This window comes from Ictidomys tridecemlineatus, chromosome 3, assembly GCF_052094955.1.
Source record: "Ictidomys tridecemlineatus isolate mIctTri1 chromosome 3, mIctTri1.hap1, whole genome shotgun sequence".
Classification (NCBI taxonomy): Eukaryota; Metazoa; Chordata; class Mammalia; order Rodentia; family Sciuridae; genus Ictidomys; species Ictidomys tridecemlineatus.
Genome location: NC_135479.1, coordinates 37,845,679 through 37,868,390, shown reverse-complemented (window position 1 = coordinate 37,868,390; position 22,712 = coordinate 37,845,679).

Here is a 22,712-nt window from a genome sequence, read left to right as displayed (position 1 = left end):
ACCGCCCAGTCTCCACTCCGTGTTCCCGCTCCCCAGCTCCAGCTGGGCGGCCTTGGGCAGCAGACTCCCCCACTCTGGGCCTTATTTCTGCAGAGGAAGCCGAGGGTCCCAGACTCAAGCCCATACACACAGAGCCATGAAAACCCCCACCCAAGAAGACAGCCAGGCCCAGACACCCTGGAACCCACCCACCCGCCCGCCACTTGCACTGGAGAAGAGATGGGGTGAAGCTGCCCACCCAGGCCACGGCCCAGTGTTTTGTCTGGACAAAGTGTGCAGGATCCATCGCCAGAGGGGAGGGGAGAGGAAAAGGTGGAGGGGAGCAGAGGCCGAGAGATGGAGGAGTCAGGGATCCGTGACAGAGACAGAGCGAGGGGGAGATAGAGCAGAGATAGGCACACAGAGAGGCCGAGAGATAGGAACTTATCAAGGCCAGGCCAGAGAGTCGGGTGGGTAGCCACAAAGATGCAGATCAGCCGGAAAGAGACAGAGTCTACAGACGCTACCGATGACAACCTAGACCTTGAGGCAGACAGACAGAGAGGAGCCCGGGACAGAGAAGGGAAGAAGAAGGGAGGGGAGAGGCCCAAGAGAGGCCCAAGTGGAAGGAGGCTGAGAGGAAGGAGACAGGCCCAGGCAGAGCAGGCTGTTGGGCCAGGAGGGAAGGGCACAGGGGCGGTCTGGCCCCGTCACCACACTGTGGCATATGGCTCCTGATTTCCTGAAGGCACGAGGACGATCGCCATTAATCTCTATAAATAATTTCAGCCGCCAAGCCTCCTAAATGGGTTCTCTGTGTCTATGAAAGCTTTTAAAACCCATTTGCTTGGTAAACATGCAAGCATCAAACAAAGACCTCTTCCTGACAGCCGGAGAGGGGGCTGGAAGACCAATTAGGCTGAGGGGGTAATTAAAAGGGAGAGCATGCACCAGCTAGCCCCCTGTCCTTCACCTTCCCTCCTGGGGCCACAGAATCAGCTGAGGTGGCTGGGGTCTGTTCTCAGCTGGCGCTTGGGTTTGCAGGTTTTCCATCCCAACCCCCCACCCACTGTATTCCTCTCTTTCTGGCTTGGCGGAAGTCCTTCTTTGTCTCTAGCCTGAGTGCTTTATGCTTTTCCATGCCCTCCAGCCTTTAGACCTGACATTTCACTGATCACAGCTACCTAAAGATAGGCTGGGCAGCCTCCCAAGGAAGGCGTGTCCAATCCCTGAGTCTAAACCCCAATGTTCAGTGTTGGCTTCCAGGTATAATAGGTTTCAGGGACCCTGCCTGGTCTTCCCCTGGACATGTTCCTTTGGGTCAGTTTCCCTCCTAAATCTTACACTAGCATGCATTTTGCCCCGAAAAGAACAAGCTTGCCCCTTATTTTGGCTGTTATATTAACAGAGGCCAGGAGAATGGTATTAACTTGATTGTCTGATCTCCCCCTTCAAAATACAGATGTTGCCTGGGGCCCCTGTCCAACGATTTGCGGAAGCCCCGGGGTCTTGCTGGCCTGAGCTTTAGCTCTTGCAACCCCCAAGGTTGACTTGCTCTCTGTAACCAGTAAGGTTATTTGATCAGATTCTGGCCTCAACTCCAATCAGCCAAGACCTTAGACCCTCACTCTGTCATCCTGCTTACTGTCAATCCCTCCTGCCTCAGCACAGCCTGTGGGGGGCTAGAAATGGCTCTGGACCATTGCAGGTATAGTTGGGGACCAGGGAGTCCGGGATCCCTTTGTGGGCCTGAGCTGAGCAGTGGGCACTGCTCTAAGGGCCTTCCATTCATGGTGCATGCCATCGCCCAGCTGTGCCAGAGACTGCCACCAGGGACTCCCACCTGGTGGGCCACACCCCACGTGGCCCCAGGTGGTCCACGGTACTGAGCCAGTGCTCTCTGATCCTGGGCCTCAGATCTCCCTGACTCGACGAACTTAGGCTAAACCCAGCAGAGCAAAGAGGGGGCTGCACCCACCACAGCTCCAGGTCTTTTTCCCAGCACTGGATTTTAACAGCCGTCTGTCCAGGGCCTCAGGTCTTCAGGGATGCCCTAGTTAGGACCTTACCAACTCCACCTGCTCCAAACCAAACAGAGAGGAGGCTCCTGGGCCAGGCGGCCTTCCCCGCACAGGAGCAAAGGTCAAGACAGGGGCCGGGCACAGAGGCCAGGTAGCATTCACCCTTGGGAGGACTCTGGGTTTCATGCTGAAGGAGACAGTCAAGTTGATGATGATAACTTCATGTGCATTAATGTTATGTAAAAATACCTGGCACAAGGCCCGACATAGAGTGGCAGCTTAATACACTAGAAAGTCTACTGCTCCGGGGCAGAGGCCGTGTCTCCTCAGCCCCTCTGGGACTCCCCCAGGATCCTCCACAGATGAGGGGCTCTGGGCAGGCCTGCGGGGCCTCCTCTGAGGCTCCCCTGGCGACCCAGAGCCCACTGTCTCCTGAACTCCCAGTGTCGCAGCCCGGCTTGCCTCTGCTCCAAGCCCCCTCGTGGTTCTGGTCTGCTTTCATTGCTCCTTTATTAATTGGCTTTTCTGTCCTTGGGATTATTTGACTTCCACTTAATTGCTTAATGACAACGAGGTTTATTTCTGTTCTTTTCTTTCTCAGAAAAAGGGCGGGTGCTGGAGAGGGGGCCAGGCCACCTAGTTTCACACCTGGGACAGAGGAGGGAGGCAGGGACCCAGAGGCTGCCACAGCTGTAGGCCCCGACCTGGGTTTGGGGGTCTGAAGGGCAGGGACACCTGAGGATTTCGGGCTGGGACCATTAAAGCCCTGGGCTGCGTAGCTGGCCGGGTGGAGCCCGGGACACACCACCCTCATCTCACCAGTCTGGAAGGAGCCAGGCATGTACTACTTGAGGCCTCAGAAGCCCCAGGGACCCTGCAGGTGGTGGGACAGGAAGCCACATCTGTCAGGTGCAAAAGGCAGCCCTCCCCTGCCCCATGCAAGAGTGTAGGTGGCGGGGGAGCTGGGCAGAGGCTGCGGGCTCCGGGGTCTGGGAGGTGGGCCTCTTGGAAACCCAAACACACTCACTCAGCTATTCAACAGTGCCCCAGGTGGGCTCTTCTCACTGGAAACGAAAGAGTGACCCCGATAAGTTTGGGTCTGGCCCTCTTGGGGCCGTGTCCACCTGACTGGACCCGCCTGGATGGGGAGGAAGCAAACTGTGAGTCTGTACCAGGTGCCAGGCGCGTGCCGGGCCTCTTACGTTCATCTTGCCATTTAATCCTCTTGACAGCTCTGGGAGACAGAACCGTCATCCGTGGTTTATAGACAAGGAACCCAGGACTTGGAGAAGTTGAAGGATTTGCTCAAAGTCACCGAGCTATAAATGGGAGCCAGACCAGATCCCAGATCTGCCAGAACCCAAACCCTGGGCTCTTATGACGCTCTCGCTTATCAAGGCGTCTGGTCTTGTTTTCCTGGTGACCTCTGTGTATGGTGAGAGTGGGGGTGGGGTGGGGGACATTATCCAAGACCGACAAGACTAGAGGGAGTGGGTATCAAAGGGAAGGGACAGAAAGTACCTCTCCCATCCTTGAGGACATAGGCCCACAGCTTGCACGAAGCCCTCAGCAAGATTCTCTGAGCTGTCCCCCTGCCCTCAGGGCTCTCTTGCTGGGGACACATAAGTCCCAAACTTCAAGGAGCCACCCCTTCCTCTTGGCTACATCTGGGCTCCCAGGGCTGCTCAAACTTCAGTGGCCGCCCCACTCAAGCATCCTGCACCTGCAAACTTACATAGGATCTTGCAGCCTGGCCACCATCCAAACTCCTCACGCTCAGATCTCAACAGCTGACACCTGCCTGCACAGGCTCCATCCCGCAGCAAGCCCCAGGGCTTAGCCGAGGGGAACTGGTGGCTAGGAATATAACGCTAACCTAAGAACCCGATGGGACCCCTCGCGTGGCCCCCCGGGGCTTTTCCTGCCCCTTTCCCATCTGCACCCTGTTTCCTTCTCCTGCTCAGCGATGCACACCCGTTTCCCCTGCTGACAGCCCCCACCCCAGGGCTGACCCATATCTTCATCCTCTGTAGCACGGACTCTGCACCACGCTCCGCTCCCTGCCACCTGATCACCGCCTCAGACTAGCTCTTGGGATCCAACTGCGAACTTCCCAGATGGGGGCTCTGATTGGCACAATATAGATCAAGGTTTCACCCCTGGTCCAATCGGCTGTGCCCTCAAGCTGCGGATCCCTTGGTTGGAGCATTGCCCTGGGTCTCTAGGCAGGGGCAGTGGCCTAGGAGCAGTGGTCGGCACTGACCCACCTTGTGTTCACTAAGCAGCCTCTGAGCTTGGACTTCCACCGCCCTCTCCACCTGGAACACCTGCGCACAAATCTCTGTCCTTGGCGGCCAGATCAAGTGATTTGATTTCTCTGATCAACCCCAGGCCCAAACATTTTAGATGGCCCTCGACCCCAACCCTGCACTGTGGCCACATGGGATATCACCCTCCTGGTCTTTCCAGGCCCCTTTCTACACACACACCTACACCCTGGTGCAGTTCCTCCTGGCCCCATTGAATAGGAGAAACCAAATGCAAGTTCTGAAGCCCCCGTCGAGGGGCCTGGGATGCCTTGCTGGGGAAAGACATTTCCTAGGATTTGCTCACAGCCATGTTGAATCTCCCTCTAGGTTGTGAAAATCTCTCCTCCAATTTCTGGCCTCCATCCCTCATACATTCCACTCTAGGGCCCACCTTCTCCCCTTCCTGCCACTGAATCTCAGTGACTTCACCACCCCTCCCAACACCTGCAAAAACTCTTTTCCATCCAAGATCACAAACTCCCAGTGCTTCTTCACCACTGAAGATGACAATCACCACCCCTCACCCTCTTTGCCCAAAGAGCGGACTCATTCTGAGTCCCATTATTTTTTTTTTCCTTTCTTCTTTTTTAAACACGGGGTAATTTCAACCCTCTTTTCACAGATGAGTAGCTTTCAACTTTGGCACCAGAACTTGACTTTGATTTATTTTATTTTGATCCTCAGAATAGATTATTCTCAGCCAGAAGGACCCCTGGATCTTCTGGGCCAAGTTCAAGCTCTGACAGAAAAGATTGCTTAGACCCAGGTAGGAGAGGTGACCTGTCCAAGGTCACACAGCCCACACAGGGCGAGAACCCAGACTTCTGTCTTCCCTCGTGTGGATCCACCTCACTATGCTGCACGTAGCCATATATCTAATTTGCAGAAACTCCATGCTTCAAGAGAGAGACAGAGCTGGGTGTGGTAGAGCACTCGCCTCACATGTACAAGGCCCCAGGTCTGATCCTCAGCCCTGCAAAAGGAAACCAACATCACCTTGGAAAAGTTCAATGCCCAGTTGGCTCCAACAGACTGGCGTAATTATGAGGACAGTCCCTGGGTGGCCTACAGAGCTGGGGCTGGACCTAGGGAGCTAGAACCACAGCCACTTTCAGAGTCCCCAGACCTCTGCGCAGCGTCTTGAGCCCTGCAAACCAGTGGCTCTGGGGCCTCCACCTCCCTGACCCTTGGATGAGGCAGGGATTCCAAGATGGACCCATCATGCTGGCTGCTGCTGTACTGGAAACCCAGGTTCATGCACACTAAACATGCCATCTGCATCCTCACATTAGCCTTCCCCTCTACTCCACCAGTGAGGCGCCATTCTCACCCTACCCACTCTGCAGAGGAGGAAACCGAGGCTCAGAATACCCAGCAATTTGTTCAGATCCCATGGCAGGCAAATGGCGGATCCAGGACTGGACACTCTCTGGCTCCAGAGACCAAGTGCTTCAATGTAGCCCTTAGATTAGAGTGTTTTTGGTTTTTGATTTTTTTTTTAATCCCAAAGGCTTGAAAGGGGACAGGTGGGAAGGAGCTAAGTGGGTCTATGGGACCATTACATACTAACAAATGGCTGTCTGTCCTGAGCCCTGGGCCAGGTGAGTCAGCAGGCAGCTGTCTTCTTGTGGCCAGCCTAGGGGACTTTAGCTGGCAGTCCCAGCACATCATATGTTCAGCTGATATCTGGCCTTCCCCAGGCTGCCCATGTGGACAAGCCCAGGATCAGAAGATGTGGCCCTCAACCAGGGGATGCATCCAAGCAGAACCAGATGAATGCAGACTGTTCCAAGGTGGTGAAGGAACACCTGCCCTCCCTCCAGACACAATCATGAATGAACGGGGTGTGGGCAAGGGGTCTTAGAAGGATGATCAGTGAGATTGCTGCTCACCCAGAGTAAAAGCCAGCTTGCTTTTTTTTTTTTTTTTTTTTTTTGTAGTACCAGGGATTGAACCCAGGTCTCATGCATGCTAGGCAAATGTCCTGCCACTGAACTGCATCTCCAGTCCTTTTTATATTTTTATTTTGAGATAAGATCTCATTAAGTTGCAGGGCCTATCCTCCCACTTGTGATCCTCCTACCTCAGCCTCCCAAGTCACTGGGATTACAGGCTTGCACCACGGCACCCAGCAAAAGTCAGCATTCCTTCCATGACTTCCAGGGGCCCCGTAAGACTCGGGCCCTGTGACCTCATCTCCTCAGTGCTTATTCCCCTCCAGGAACATCACCCATTTTGCGACTTCCGGTAGGCACAGTCCTACCTCTGAGGCTGTGCGGTCACAGGCCTCCCTGCCTGCATCCCCCCAGATGTCACCTGGTCCACTCACTTTGTTTCCGGTAGACCCCAGCGACACAACCTGGAATTCTGATCAGCCCCACAATTTTCTCATCTCACCGTCTTGCTCTTTCTCCTCCATGCCTCTGGCCACCTCATGTGTGTTTGTCTCCCACTGTGAAGGCAGAGAGTCTGTCCATTTTATTCACTGCCAAATCCCGCGTTCCTGGCAGTACCCGGCACGGAGGCACATCATTAGTGAATGAGGCCCTCAGCTTGCCAAAGGCGAGACCCGGCGCCACCTGGGCCACAGTCCAGGTAGAGTCTTGGAAGCCGCTTGAAGATGTCACATCCAGGTGCCTGTAAAATCGCCCAACCATGAAGGAGTGTGTGAGTGAGGGCAGAGAGAGCCAGGATGCCAGGCCAGGCCAGGGAGGAAATCTCCACCGAGCGGCCTCGATGATTTTGGTGATTAGAGCCACACATTTCTGTCCATGGTGGCGTTGGCTTCTCCTCAATCCAGAAGGTGTATGCTAGCGCTGGGGGACGGGGTGCATGTGTTGCAGGTGTGTGATGGAAGGAAAAATGAGAGAGAGATATTCGGAGCCAACGGACAGCCACAGACAGGAATGAGAAGGTACAGCAGGTGCTGGGGTATCCGTGATGAACGACTTGAACTCACATTCACTTGGCTGGGTGGGGGATGGGGCGTTTGGAGGGTGTTTGGGAGCCCCTCCCCCAGCACCAGGACCAATGAGAAGCAGTCCAGGCAGGGCTCCTCACCAGGCCAGGTATCAATGGAAACGCCCCTTGCTCTCTAGACCTCCCTCCGGCACCTGTGAAATACAGACTGGTCTGTGGGTGTATTACTTTCAATCCAAACTCTATAAGAGGCTTCCCAAATGAGGATAGCCACTCCCCCTACCCAGAGGGAAACCGAAGAGCCACCGGAAGAGACATGACGTGCCCAGCCTCGCTGCCCCCCCCCCCAGATCAGCCCCTCTGTTTCTCTGGTAGCACTTTTTAGTCTTGTACGGGGCCCTGTCATTCCACCTGCATCATTCAAATCCTCTGGTCACGCCCCATGGGAGAGACCACATCGAAGTTCAGCTCTGACGAAGCTTCCCCTCCTGCAGGCCCTACTGTGTGGCTCCTGTCCTCTACGGGATTAGGCTCAGTCTCACCCAGCATTCAAGACCCCCCAGGACAGAGCACCCACCACCCCCGTCCAACGTCCAACTCTCTTCTCACCAGCTCTTCCCCACACTCTGGCTCTCTTCCCTCCCTGCCAGGGAACACCCTTCCAGCCTCAGCTGTACCTCCTCCCACAGCCCGTCAGGCCTCCCTTCTCTCCACCAAACCTTCCCCAACTTGCCAAACAGCATTTGATCCAGCCACTCCTGCCCTCTGACGGCATTTGGGATGGACATAATGACGGGGTAGGCCAAAGACTCTCTGACTGCGTACCTCCCAGGCCAGCCAGTGACCTGCACACACCAGCTATTCTATGTTCTCAGCAGAATGGGAACACCAAGGATCCCAGGGCTTGGCAGAAATAATCACCAACATTGGCACATGGGAGTGCAGGTTCTATTGCAAGCAATGGTCTCCTCTGTGGTATGATACACGCACACGTGTGCACACACACTCATGCACACACTTGGTCTTTGGGTTCCCTATTTCCTGCACAGAGTTCCCAACACCCTTGGAAGTTCCTGATTGATAGGACCATCTTGTTATCCATGAGCCCCTCTCAGCCACACCTGAGGCTATACGACGGCTGGTCTCCCAGATAGATTCAGGACTGTAGTTGGTAGCCAGAGGAATCAACCATGTGATTAGAAGGTTCTGAACTCCAGCCCCAGCTCCCAATGCTGGGGAGGGGAGAGGGGTTGCAGAGCGAGTTCATCACCTAAGGCCATGATCATGCCAGTGTAGGGAAACCTCCACAGAAACCCCTAAGAGCAGGCAGGGTTCTTTCTAGAAGCAGCCACAGTGAAGAACACCACACTGTGGGGTGGCGCTTCCTCAGTCCATGGAGACCGAGGCGCCTATGCTCAGGACTTCTCCTGTGTACCTCTGCATCCGGCTGTTCATTTCTATCCTTTATAATAAACGCTAAGGGTAAGGTTAGCATTTTCCTGAGTCATGTGAGTCACTGTGGTGTGGCACGTTATCACACCTTGGATAGGGGGATGTGGGAACTCTCCAGTTGATAGCTCAGTCAGACAAAAGCAAGAGTACCTTAAGGACCAAGACTTGGACTTGGCATCTGAAGCAAGGTTAGACTCATGGTACTGAGCCTTTCACTTGCATGAGGATGAGTGCAAGTGAAAGGGATGAGTGAGACCAGATCTATGGACATCTAGTTGAAGTCAGAACAGGGAATGTGTGGGATGGAGGAAAACCCCATGAGCTCTTACCTGCATTATTAACTTTTTTCACCCCATAACCATCCTATGAGACAGATACCATTCCCACACCTACTGTACTGACCTTGACACTGAGTCAGGAACCTGCCCAAGGCCACAGAGCTAGAAGCAACCTTGGGATGAGCTGCAGAGAGCCCCAGGCCATGAGAGCCACATTACCAGCTCCCACATCTGCCCTGGGCCCTCCCACACCCTGGCCAGGTACCCTGAGCCCCTGGGCCCTCCGCCCCACCTCTCTCCCATGGAGACCCAAAGGGATCCCAGCCAGTTGTGCAGGGTCATGCTGCATAGGGCTGGTTGCTTGAAGTCACGCTTGCAGAAGGGAGGGGTGGTATGGCTCTGGAAAGAGGCTCCACAGAGAACCAGAGAGAGACAGGCTTCCCAAGGCGGATGCTCTGCTCATCCTTGTTAGGCAACAAAAGGGGGGTGGGAGGGGGAGGGTCGGGGGCTGAATAAAGTGCTGGAGGGCCAAAGGGAGAGAGAGGGTGAGTGAGGGGTGGGCCCCGAGGTCTCTCCCTTAAATAAAACTCCAATTGCTCAGGCCACGCAGCTGGCCTCATGAAAGAAGATAACCTCCCCAACCATCCACCAGCAAGAAAAACCGTCAGCATCCTTCCACCAAGTTCCCCACAGACGCTGTGGGACTTCAAATCAGTAAAAGGGGAGTCTAGGAAAGAGCAGGTAAGGGCCCCCAAGATTATATTTTCCTGGCATCCAACATCTGGATGGAAAGTGAAAAAAAAATCATCATTGTTAGAATACACACACACACACACACACACACACACACACACACACACAGCTCTAAGTATTTAGAAACACCTGGGCAAGCAGGCATGGTGGTATAGGCTGGGATCCCAGAATCAAGAAGATGCAAGTTCAAGGCCAGCCTAGGCAACATGGTGAGACCCTGTCTCAAAATTTTAAAAATTTAAAATTACAACAAGGGCTGGGGATATAGCCCAATGGTAGAGCACACCTGGGTTCAATCGTTGGCACAGCAACAACAACATCAAAATCCTTCTAGAGACATCGGGGTGATGGGTTGGCTGACTCTGCCTTTCATCCAGATGTTCAGCACCATCAAGCGTCAGCCTGAATAAGGTTGCCGTAGGGACAGCTAAAAGCTGTGATGTTGGGGGTTCAAGCTGAGGACCTCCCAACAGGTAGGGAGGGAGGAGGGCAGCAGCCTGCGCTGTGGAACCTTCTGTCCCCTGGTTCATCTGCTCTTCATCACTGTTCAGAGACTGCTCCCTTGGCTAGGAGGATTTGCTCTCCCCCTTGCTCCCAAGTTGCAGGGAACTGAAAGACATTGATGTTTATACATCTTCCGCTGGGAATCAGCCGGCCCTACACACAATTAGCCGGCATCCTCCCTCTCCTGGATTATGCAGGCAGCGACTGTGATCGAATCTGGCAACCAGATTTATGAATCAGTCGATATTTATTGCAGGGAACAATTCATCTTTGTGTCTGGTCTGTGCACACAGAACCCTGCTCTGGGCACACCCAGGGGTCTTGGTGCTAAATGCTGGGAAGTTCTTTGTGAACACATCTGCTGTGGGAGGGAGCAATCAGAAAGGTCTGACACTAATCAAAACGAGGACAAGATATAAGATGGGGACATCTCAATTGGAGGGGTGGGAGCTTCCCTACCCGTCTCATTTATCCTAATCTATGCTTTCACACCTCTCTTCCTCTCCTCACCATCTGACTCCACAAAAGTCAACTGTTACATTATTTGAAGTTAAACATGATGCAAAAATTCCAGCATAATGCATTCCCAAGCAAACTGAAAGTAGGCTATTGTCTACTTCTAATTATCTGCTCTTTTGTTCCCTTTCTTGCCGGCTGGCCCATTAAAGATGATAACTAAGCCTGAACTCCCAAGCTGTCTTCTGACGGACCAATTAGAGAGAGCCAAGGCTATAACTCGCTGATGAGTGGCCAGGGAAAAGACTACTCAGGATTCTCTCATTTGCATGCCTGCACTGATTGGTCAATCACTACCCCCTGGGGTAGAAAGCAAGCTCAGCTAAGGCAAGAGGATACTCAGGGGTCTATCCCCCAATGGCAGTGGACTCCTTTAGAGGACTAGAATGGTGGTCCATGGAGTCTAGCAAAACTGTTCTGGGCTTCTCAGTCTAATTGCAAGAACAGGAGCAAGGGCCCAAGTTTAAGATGGGTAGAAAGGAAGAAAGTAGGCTAAGCAGCAGCCATCTCTACCTTCCTCATTTCTCCAGCTTCACATCAACCAGGTACATGGAGGATGTTCTCACGGGGATGAGGGACCTGAGAGGCAATGAGCGTGTGGGGAAGACCTGGCCTGGTATTATGGCCTAGATATGAGGTGTCCTCCAAAAGCTCATGTGTGAAACAATGGAAGAACATTCAGAGGTGAAATGATTGAGATATGGGAGTTGAAACGTACTCAGTGGATTAATCCACTGATAAGGATTAACTGGGTGGTAACTATAAGCAGGTAGGGAGTGACCGAAAGAGACAGGTCACTGGAGTTATGCCCTCGGGTACCTATTTGTTCCTGGTGAGTGGAGCTCTCTGTTGCTATGTCTGAGCTTCTTTCCTCTGCCATGCTCTCCTGCCACGACCTTCTGCTTCACCTTGGCCCAGAGCCATGGAGTCAACCATAGGCACCGAGACCTCTCAAACCAAGAGCCCCAAATAAACTTTCCCTCATCTATGTTGTTCTTGTTAGGTCTTTTGGTCATAGCAACAACAACAACAAAAAAGCTCACTAAACTCCTGGGAACCATCTTCTCCCACCCACAAAGCTTAAGCCTAATGTTGAGCAGGGGAACTATTTTCTTGCCTTATGGAGACAAAAATGGGTAGGGGGGAGGTGGTCAGGTGAAAAGTGCCACTCAGAAGCTAACTGCACAGACCAAGGAGGGAGCTGAGACATCTCCCAGGAGCATGATTGATGGGAAGGGGTGAGAAGCAATCCAAGGAACTAAGAGAAAAACCCTCCTTGCCCCCAACCTTGACGAAAGCCAAGACATCTAGAAACCCGGGCTCTTACCTTAGCTCTGAATCTCTGGCCAATTACCTCACCTCTCCAAACCTCTATGAGATAAGGAATCATCTCTTCTCAGACTTTCCCCAAGATAGGACAAGATACGTAAAGGACTTGAATCTTTGTGGCTCCAACAGAATGAGGACTGGTGGGTAACGTTCCAGAGAGGCAGGCTGGGAACTGTGTAGAAGTGTGCAGAAGACTTTTCTGTATTCTAAGTGTCTGGCCATGAAGTCAATTGAGATAGTGATCTCCCGGTCACCAGAAGCATCCAAGCATATGCTGAATGACCATCTGTTGTAGAGTATAATTTCTGGATACTTTCCTGCATTAAGATGGGAATTTTGCATAATGTGTTGTCTGCTTCTAACTCTTTATGATTCTGTGATTCATCCAGTGAATGTGTATGGGCTGCCTGCTAGACCCAGCTCTGATGTCAATGGCTGTGTGACTACCATTTCTCCTCTCAGAACCCAGTGTCCCACACAAAACATGAGGACATTGGGTCTGTGATGAGCTTCCTGTTCAAAATGACTACCCAGGTCCCTCCTCCGTCCCCCGTCTCTCTCTCATTCTCCTGCTTCTCCCAGCACTATCCACAACTTAGCAGAGTTGGGACAACATGAACTTCGTTTAGCCTGGGATGCCATGTGAAACAGATGGCTCTGTTGCCATGGAGACCAGGAAGATACTTGGCCTGGGGGCCTGAGGATTGGGTGGGGGGTAAATGCTAGCAGGGTGATTTACTTCGGCAATCGCCCAGCCTGAGATCTGCATGAATGTTAAACAGGGGTGGCTCTGAGCAATCGCTCAGCCAGACAGATCAGAAACCACTGAAGATGAAAGACCCAGGACATGTGTGCCTCTCTTCCAAGGGGTGCCTGCCACGTCCCCAGCTCCCACCACCACTGCACAACCTTGGGCAGGTCAGTGGCCCCCCTGGCCCTGAGAAGTGAACTCAATCTTCCCACGGGCAAAGCTGGAGCCCGACAGAGGGACACAGGCAGCTCTGCAGAGGACTTGCTGGGGACTGAGGAAAGTGGATTTCTTGGGCTTGTTAGGAAAAAAATAAAAGAGTTCTCCAGCGCTGTCCAACCACAGATGGGCTGCCTCCAGAGCGGGTGAGCCCCTCAGCCCTGGAGGGAGTCAAGCTGAGTTTGGATTGGATTCAACCAAGATCCCTGGCTTCTGACCTGCCGCTTACTGTAAGACCTTGGCGATTTTCTTTTAATTTCTCGGTGCCTCGGTTTCCTCTTGATAAAATGAGGCTATTGTTGTTCTTCCCTCATAGGATGACTGTGAGGATTGTATCAGTAATCCTCAGGAAGCTGAGGCTGGCAACTTGTAAAGGTGGCTCCTCCAAGTCCCAGATCTTGCGGTGGCAGAGGTAGCAGAAAGCAAAGGTAAATGAACAGGTGCTCTGGAGTCAAGGCCGACCTGGCTCAGGTCCCAGCTCTGCACCCTACTTGCTCAAGTTGAGCAAGTAAACTGTCTCTGAACCTCTCTTTCCTCACCTGTGAAATGTGAATCATAATACGGACCTTATAAAGGATTTTTTTTTGGGGGGGAGGATTAATATGAAACAATGTATTTAAAGTGCTGGTTTAGTCCGTTTTTCCTTATCGTGAGCCAAATACCTGACAAGAACAACTTCAAGAAGGAAAAGCTTATTTGGGGCTCGCGGTGTCACAGGATTTGGTCCATAGAGAGCTCTGGGCCCAAGAAGAGGCAGCTCTGCCGGGGAGGGGCCCAGCAGAGCAAAGCCACTCAGTGCATTGTAGGGTCAGGAAACAGAGGGGAGGGGCCGCAGGACAGATGCACCCTTCCAGGGCACACCCCCAGTGACCCACCTCCTCCAGCCACACCCCCACCTGCCTACAGCCACCACACAGTCAGTCCACAGGTTACGACTCTCAAAATATGATCCTTCTACCTCTGAATATTCCTGCATGAACAGGAGCTTTGGGGGAATACCTCATATCCAAACCATAGCAAATGCTTAGCACAGATACTTGTGTCTTAAATAGTCAGTAAGTGGGCGTTATTATTCTGAAATTAGTGAATCTGTGCAGGAATGGGAGCCCCCCAAGCTGAGTTTGGATTGGATTCAACCAAGATCCCTGGCTCCTGACCTGCCGCTTACTGTAAGACCTTGGAGATTTTCTTTTAATTTCTCGGTGCCTCGGTTTCCTCTTGATAAAATGAGGCTATTGTTGTTCTTCCCTCATAGGATGACTGTGAGGATTGAGTTCTATAGTCCCTCTAAAGAATTTAACCTAGCACCCAATAGTGCTATTCAGATGTACTGAATGTTTGCATCGAATATATGTTGAAATCTTCAACCCGTGTCCCTGGTGTGATGACATTCAGTGGTAAGGACATGGGGGGTAATTATGTCATGAGGATGGAACCCTCAGGAATGGGATTAGTGCCCTGATAAAAGGGATCAGAACTCTCCCACTCACTTGTCACCGTATGAGGACACAAGCCAGCCCCAGAAGACGGCTCACCTGACTATGCTGCAGCTTGTAGCCTTCAGAGCCCTGTGAAATGAATTTCCATTGTTGATAAGTCATCCAGCCTTTGATGGATTATTATAACAGGCAAAGTGGACAAAGACAGCCATTATCATCACTATCCTCCGTCATTATCGACCTCCTCAGCCTCATCTCTGGGCCTCCTCCCCAATGCCTGGTACTTCTTAGGGCTTATTCAAATATCAAGTGAGCCACGGATGAAGAAATGGAAAATGCTCATCAACAATAAGCTTTTGTGAGGGCCTGCTGTGTTTGTACCCCTGTGTTCCCTGAGAGGGTACAGAGGATCTGAACTTGTACTGAATTTAAGCAACCAGAAACTTCAGGGAGAAATGCAAACAGCAATAAGTTCTACTGAATATCAAAGAAGAATCATCAGTCAGGCACAGTGGCGCCCACCTGTAATCCCAGCAACAAGGGAGTTTGAAGCAGGAGGATCACAAATTCGAGTCCAGCCTCAGGAATTTGTTCAAGAGGCCTTAAGAAACTTAGTGAGACTCTGTCTCAAAATAAAAAAATAAAAAGTGTTGGAGATGTGGCACAGTGGTAAAGCACTTCTGGGTTCAATCCCTGGAAAAAGAAGGAGGAGGAGCAAGGAGGAAGGTGGGGGGTGGGGGAGAAGAAGATCTCTATTGGTACAACCAGACAGGCTTCCTGGAAGAGGAGAGAGTTACATGAGATTCGAGGGAAGGGCAGGAATTTGGCAAACATGCAGTCATGGGGAGAGAAGTCAAGTAGCATCCTATGCAGGGGAACAATTAGGGCAAAGACTCAGGTCATACTGCTCATGGGCTTCATGGAAGACAGGGATGGTATATAAAGATGAGCCCCAGGTTTCTATCCAAGGCATCGGTGCCTGAAAGGCGGGGTGAGAAGAGAGTTAGGAAACAAGGATGAGGGCTTCCAATGGAAGGCAAAGATCTGGATTCCATTTCCATGAAGTAGTTGATGTTAATTAACTTAAGCAAGTTAATTAACATTTCTATGCCTCAGTTTCCTTATCTCACAAGGAGGCTGAAAGGGGTAATTAATTATAAGCTAATAATCATGTAAAACCTGACATGCAGTAAATACTCAATAAAAGCCAGCTGTCATTTGTCTTCTGGACAATGAAAAGGCCAGGGAAGCTTCCTCCTGACACGTTTCATGCAAATTAAATAGTAGGAAGGATGGACTTGAGGGAGCAAGTGGAAAGCCCAGGGGTCAGTGTAGATAGTGGCTCAAGGATGAGGCAAGGCTACTTCAAAATGTAGTGGAGACAACAGGAACTGAAAGAAAGAGAGGGAAAGGGAGGTGGCCTGAAGAAGATCCAGATGTTAGAAACTACTGAGAAGAGCAGGAAAACACCAGCCCCTCACCTTGGGAGAAGGGAGAGGGACTGGGGGAACAGGGGAAGATGCAACTGATAGGGAAAGGCTGGGTCATTCCACCTAGAACCCCCACTCTTCATAAAATGCAAATGTTATATATTCAGTCAACAAACATATCCTGAGAACCTACAGGACATAGGTACTAAGGATTTAAATATGAACACATGGTACCTGTCCTTGGGGACTTTGTGGACTCAGTGGAGGGAGGAAAGACATCAACAGATGCACGCGATGGAGTATTACAGATGTATATCTGTAGACATCTGTAGCCACATGTCTATATATCTATACCCACATGTATATCCACAGGTCTCACCCAGTAGACTGCAGAACAAAAAGTCATTGATTTCACCCGGCTTTGTGGAGAAAGTTATTCCTGAATTGAGTAGATGTTCTTCAGAGAATCTGTGGGGGAAACCTATCCCATGTGGAGAGGAAAGCATGGCCGGGGAGGCCAGTGGGAGGGAATGCACAACCTGTTCTAGACGTATAAGTCACATGGCTTCTCAGGGCTATCAGAGCCAGAGCTGAGGCTGGAGATGCTTCAAAAGACTATGGCTTTGACACCAGTGTGTGCCATAATGTGTAAAGAGAGAAGGATCAAGAGTATTTGGTTGGAATGCTGGAACTCTGCACATAAAAGAGAATGGAGTTCGGGACATGATTTTAGAGTCAAACATAGGTAGAGGGATTTCAATTGGAAAGGGTCAGGGAAAATTCTTCCTTTAAGGTAGGAAAGAAAAAAGAAAGAGAAGGTAAAGACATTTTGAAATGAGGAGGGAGCTAAAAGGTCTGGCCAGTCTACCTTTAACCTGTGTAGAAAAGCCAGATGCAAGGGCACTCATACACCAAAAATCATCATCATCATCATCATCATCATCATCATCATCATCATCATCAAATAAATGAAAATGGGGAGGAAGGACCAGCCAAGCTAGATTGACAAAGGAAAAAAAGAAAGCACAACTTATTGATATCAAGAATGAAGGACTAACAATTATCATAGTTCCTACAGACATTGGAAGGATAAAAAAGAGAACATTATGAGCAACTTAAACAAACTGGACATATTCCTTGGAAAATCTAAGTAAAAAAAAACTGACCCATGACAAAACAGAAAATCTAAATAGTCCTGTCTATTAAATAAAGTGAACTTGTTATCAAAAATGTGCCTGCAAATAAAACTCAAGAAAGGAATGGTTTCACTATAAACTCATCAAACATATAAGAAAGAAGCAATGCCAATCCTACATAAACTTGGGAAATAGAGGAAGATGAACATTCCCAACTTGTTTTAAAATTCTGCATAACCCTGATAATAGATTAACCCTGATTAGCCTGACAATGACATCATCAAAGAGAGAGACAGAAAGAAACATCAGAAATCAATATCCTTTGTGAATATAGACTTTAATTGTTAACAAATCAAGTCTAGTAATATATAAAAAGAAGAATACATCATGGCCGTGTGGATGTATTCCAGTATGCAAGACTGTTTGAACACTCAAAAACTCACAATATGATTCCCTATATTAACAGAATAAAGAAGAAAAATTATATGATTTTTTTTATGAAATTTTATTTCTGTTCATAATTTTAAAAATAAATTTAAAAAAAAACACACACTTCTGAGTAAATTAAGAATCTCTTCAACCCAATAAAGTACATCTAGGAAAAACCTACAGCTAAAGTAATATTGAATAGGAACTATTATACATATAGCCCCTAAGATCAGGAGAAAAGAAGGATGTTCTCTCACTACACCTATATAATATTTTGTAGAGGTGATAGCCCAAACAATAAGGCAAGAAAAAAATTAACTAAAGGCACAAATAAATAAAACAAAGAACTAAGACTGTCTCCTTATGCAGATAGCACGCTGTTTATATTAGAAAGTCCAAAATAATCTAAGAAATAGCAATTAGAACTAATAAGTAAGCTTAGTGAACTCATAGAATAAAAGGGCCCTATACATAGATCAATTGTATTTTTATTAACCAGAAGAAAACCACTGGAAAATGAAATTTTTAAAATTCCATTTGTGATATGGCCAAACCCATGAAATGGAAATAAACTTAGTAAAAGATGTACAACACCTACATCCTGAAAACTGAAAAAAAATTAATGAAATAAATTAAGGATGACTTAAATTAATGTTCTTATTTTGGAAGACTCAATATTGTTAAAATGACAATTATCTTCAATTATTAACTTCCCATTTAATTCTACATTTCTGACAGTTCCAATCTCAATTTGTAGCAGGTATTTGTAGAAATTGATAGGCTCATTCCAAAATTTACATGGAAATGCAAAGAACCTAGAATATTTAAGGCAATCTTGACAAAGATAAACAACTTGGACACTTACACTACTTAACTTCAAGTCTTACTAAAAATCTAGCATACTGTCATCAAGACAGGATAGTAGCATTAAAATGGACTTATAAATCAATGGAAGAGAATAAACCATCAGGAAACAGACCCATATTTATATGGTCATTTGATTTTTCAATAAAGAACCAAAACAATCCTGTGAACAAAGCAGTTTTTTCAACAAAGTGTGGTGAAACCAACTGGCTACCTATACAGAAAACATTAACCTTGACCTCTATCTCACACAACACAGAAAATTTAATTCAAGATGCTCTGGACACACAAGCTAAAGTTGGAAAGTGCCTCAAATAAAACAGGAGAATATCTAGAGTAAAGTCTCTTAGGAAAGAAGAAAAAAAAACTATAAGGAAAAAAATTTATATTTCAGAAAATTTTCAAACTTCTGCTCAACAAAAACCATCAACAAAAATGTGCAGCAAGGTCTAGGCTAGGAGAAAATATTTGTCAAGCACATTTGTTAAAGGACTTGTATAAATAAAATACATAAAAATTGCAACACAATAATAAAAACTCAGACTACCCAATAAAGAAAAAGTGAAAATATCTGAGCAGATACTTCACAGTAAGGTCTGTGCACTAAACGCACACCCACCCTTTAACCCACAACTCCACTTCTGGGTGTTTACCCAACAGAAATGAAAAAAAAACAGATGTGATCAGAAAAAAACTCATATAAGAATATTTATAGCTGCTTTATTCACAGTGTCCCCCTACTAGAAATGACCCCAAACAAACTCCATGAATGAGAGAATGGGTAAATAAATTGTGACCACTACTCAGTGACACAAAAGAAAAAAGAATCAATATTTTTGACAACATGGATGAAAGGTTTGGTGGTTGATTTTATTGGGTTTTGGTTTGGTTTGGTTTTTATTGAGAACTGTGATGCTTCTGTAAGAGCAGTAATTGGAAAGGGACATGAGAAGACTTTTTAGGTGATCAAAATGCCCCTATCTTTCTGAAGTTTTGGGTTTCATGTGCATAAGCACTCGTAAAATCTCCTTAAAGGATATAATCATGATTTGTGTATCTTACCCTTTCAGTGATGTAAAATTACCCCTGCACGCGCGCGTGCACACACACACACACACACACACAGAGAGAGAGAGAGAGAGAGAGAGAGAGAGAGAGAGAGAGAGAGAGAAAACCAAAAAGCAAATACTCTATACAATGATATGCATACTAAAGTATTTGAGGTGGGGTATACCAATGACTGGCATCCTACTTTCAAATATACCCCAAATAAGATATATGCATAGGTATTTAAGGAAGGAGAGGTAACAGAATGTTGACAATTGTCAAATCTACATGCAGGGTACATGATCCTTTCGATTGTTCTGTATGTTTAGAAATTTCATAATAACCTTTTGGGGGAAGGGGATTCAGGAGAGGGCAGGTAAGCCCAGGAAAGAATGGAAAACACTCCAAATAGGACTTCTACAAGTGGGGGCAGGAAGGAGTGGTCAGGATCTCCCAGGGGCCACAAGGGTTTAGCTAGGATTCTAGAGCCTTCCTATGTTAGAAAGTCAAATGGCATGTTCCCAGAGGTTGTCCTATCAGGTCACCCCAGCCAGCCTGACCCCCCTTATCCAGTGGGACACATGTAAATAGGACAGTTCCATCATGTTCTGCATCTCTGGAAGAGGTCTATCTTCTACCAGGACAGAGTTTCTGCTGAGGCAGAGACTGGCTCTCCCACATTAGACATGGAGTTGACTTAAGCAGGATGTGTCTTTCCCATCACACCAGAAGCCTCCCGAGGCAGAGGCTGTGTCTATTCCACCAGCTTGGAAACGCCCTTAGAATGGGGGGACTAATGCCACCATCAGAAGACCCCTTTGGATCTACCTTCTGCCTGGTAGGGACCTCTCAGAGGGTTCGCAATAGCTTCTCTGACTTCTCCTAGACTCTCACTCGGGATCTGCAGTCTAAGCACACTGAGCCGTGAGGGAAGGGGGTGTGATTGACAGGATCCAAATGGGAAGCTCTTACTTCAATCAGGCGGGAAGCCGACACTCACTTATGGGGGTTTCACATTTAGCCTGAGAAACTGCATGAATTCGTGGTGGTGATTGAGACTTCACATGCCCTAGAGCAAAGACAGTTCAACTTGAAGTTCCCCCAGCAACTGTAGCTGGGCAACGTAACCCCGGGCGTTGGCAGGAGGTGACACGCTCAACAGCTCACCAGGCAGGTGGGAGCACACCTGGGCCCCCAGGAACTGAGGGTGGGGAGCACCCAGGGGGACTAGGAGATGTGACATGAAGCCCCAAGAAGAGAATGCCTGCCCCTCCTGTTTTCCAGAAGGTCTTCGGGTGACCATGACCCCAGGAAAGGGAATCCACTCCTCCAGTGTGGAGGATGGGCAGGAGGTGGGGGGGGGGGTGCCAGGAGTGTGCTCTGCTCCCCTCCCTTAGTTCACCCCAAGGAGTGGCTTCATCTCTCCATCTCAATCTCTCTCTCTCTCTCTCTCTCTCTCTCTCTCTCTCTCTCTCTCTCTCTCTCTCTCTCTCTCTCCAATACACAGATGTACAGGATAAAGTCAGACTCGTGTTCATGGGGCAAGTTCCCTAGCAACTGATTACACATTTCCAAAGTGTCACCTGATTATATATATACCTATTGACGCTTGGCTGAGAAACTAAACAAATTTGGTCCTTGTATGGGATACAAGATGTATTTATCTCCCATGCTTCAAGCCAGTTTCCCCAGAGCCTCTCCCTGTCCACCAGAACGCTATAAGTTTGACTAATTTCCAGATTCTTTTTGAGATTCAACTTCCATCCTGAAAACACAGCTGTTTTTGTTATTACAGGTAAAGTGTATCTCCTGTCTTCTATGTTGGAGTTTTCCAAGTGTCACCTGGTATCGACCCTCAGCAGACTACTGTCCAACAAGGGCAGACTTGACAACCTAGAAGAATCTTTACATTTAAAAACACTCAGATTTTTTTTTTCTAAAACAGACATAAAATTACATCTCTGGAGTAAACGAAAGTAAGAAATAGAATAGTCCCACTCATCTCTCAAAATTCACTGAATATAGGACAAAAGGTATTAAGCATCAAACCAACTCAAAATACAGGTTTTGAAACAAGACAGGGATATTTACTTTCACTTCAGTTATTTGAAGTCACACTCCAAGAACAATTAGACAAGAAAAATAAATAAAAGCCATTCAAGTTGGAAAGCATGAAACAAGCCTGTCTCTAGGTATAGAATGGCATTACCTTATTTATAGAAAAATCTCAAAGAATGCACAAGAAAGCTCTGAGAACTCATACAAAATTAAACAAAATTGCAGGGTACGAGATTTGACACATACAAATCAATTATGTTTCTATATACCTGCAATGGAAACAGGGAAATTAAGAAAGGCACACTGTGAACAATCTAAAAGAATAAAATATCCAGGCATAAATTTAACCAAGGAGGGGAAAGGTTTTTACACTGAAAAACCTCAAAGTATTGCTAAGAGAAATTCAAGACAATCTAGGGAAAGACATCCCTGTTCATAAATAGGGAGACAATAATGTCAGGTTGTTCAAAATACTCAAAGCAATCTACAGATTGAATACAATCCCTATGGAAATTCCAACAGCCTCTTTTCTTCCTGCAGAAATGGAAGCGCCCATCCTCAAATTCCCTATGGAATTGCAAGGGGCTTTGAGTAACCAAAATAATCTTGATAAAGGACTTAGTAGGAGAACTTGCACTTCCTAGTTTCAAAGTATAGAGCAAAGCTGCAGGAATCAAGAGTGTGGTGCTGGTATAAGGATAGCCATATAGAAATAAATTCATTACACATATGGTCAATTGATTTTGGACAAAGGTTCCAAGTCTTTTCAATGGGGAAAGTAGAGTCTCTTCAACAAATAACACAGGGACAACTGAAATTCCATTCGCCAAAGAATGAACTTGGACCTCTATTTCATAGCAAATGCAAAAATTAATCCAAAGTAGATGGATGAACTATATAGAACTAAAGGTATAAAGTTCTCAGAGTTGGCCATGGACTCATGGGTATGACACCAAAAGCATCAGCAACAAAAGAAAAAAAAAGATACAGTGAACTTCATCAAAATTTAAAATGTACTTCAAAGGACATTATCAAGAAAATGAAAGACAACTTACAGAATGGGAGAAAATAGTTTCAAATTATTTGGTAATGTCTTCATATCCCAAGCATATAAAGAATGCCTGCATCCCACAACCAAAAAGACAAACAACCTACTTAAAAAATGGACAAAGTACTTGAACAGACATTTCTCCAAGGAACATACTCAAATAGCCAATAAGCACAATATTATTAGTCATTAGGACATGCAATCAAAACCACATTGAAAATTATCAAGAATTCA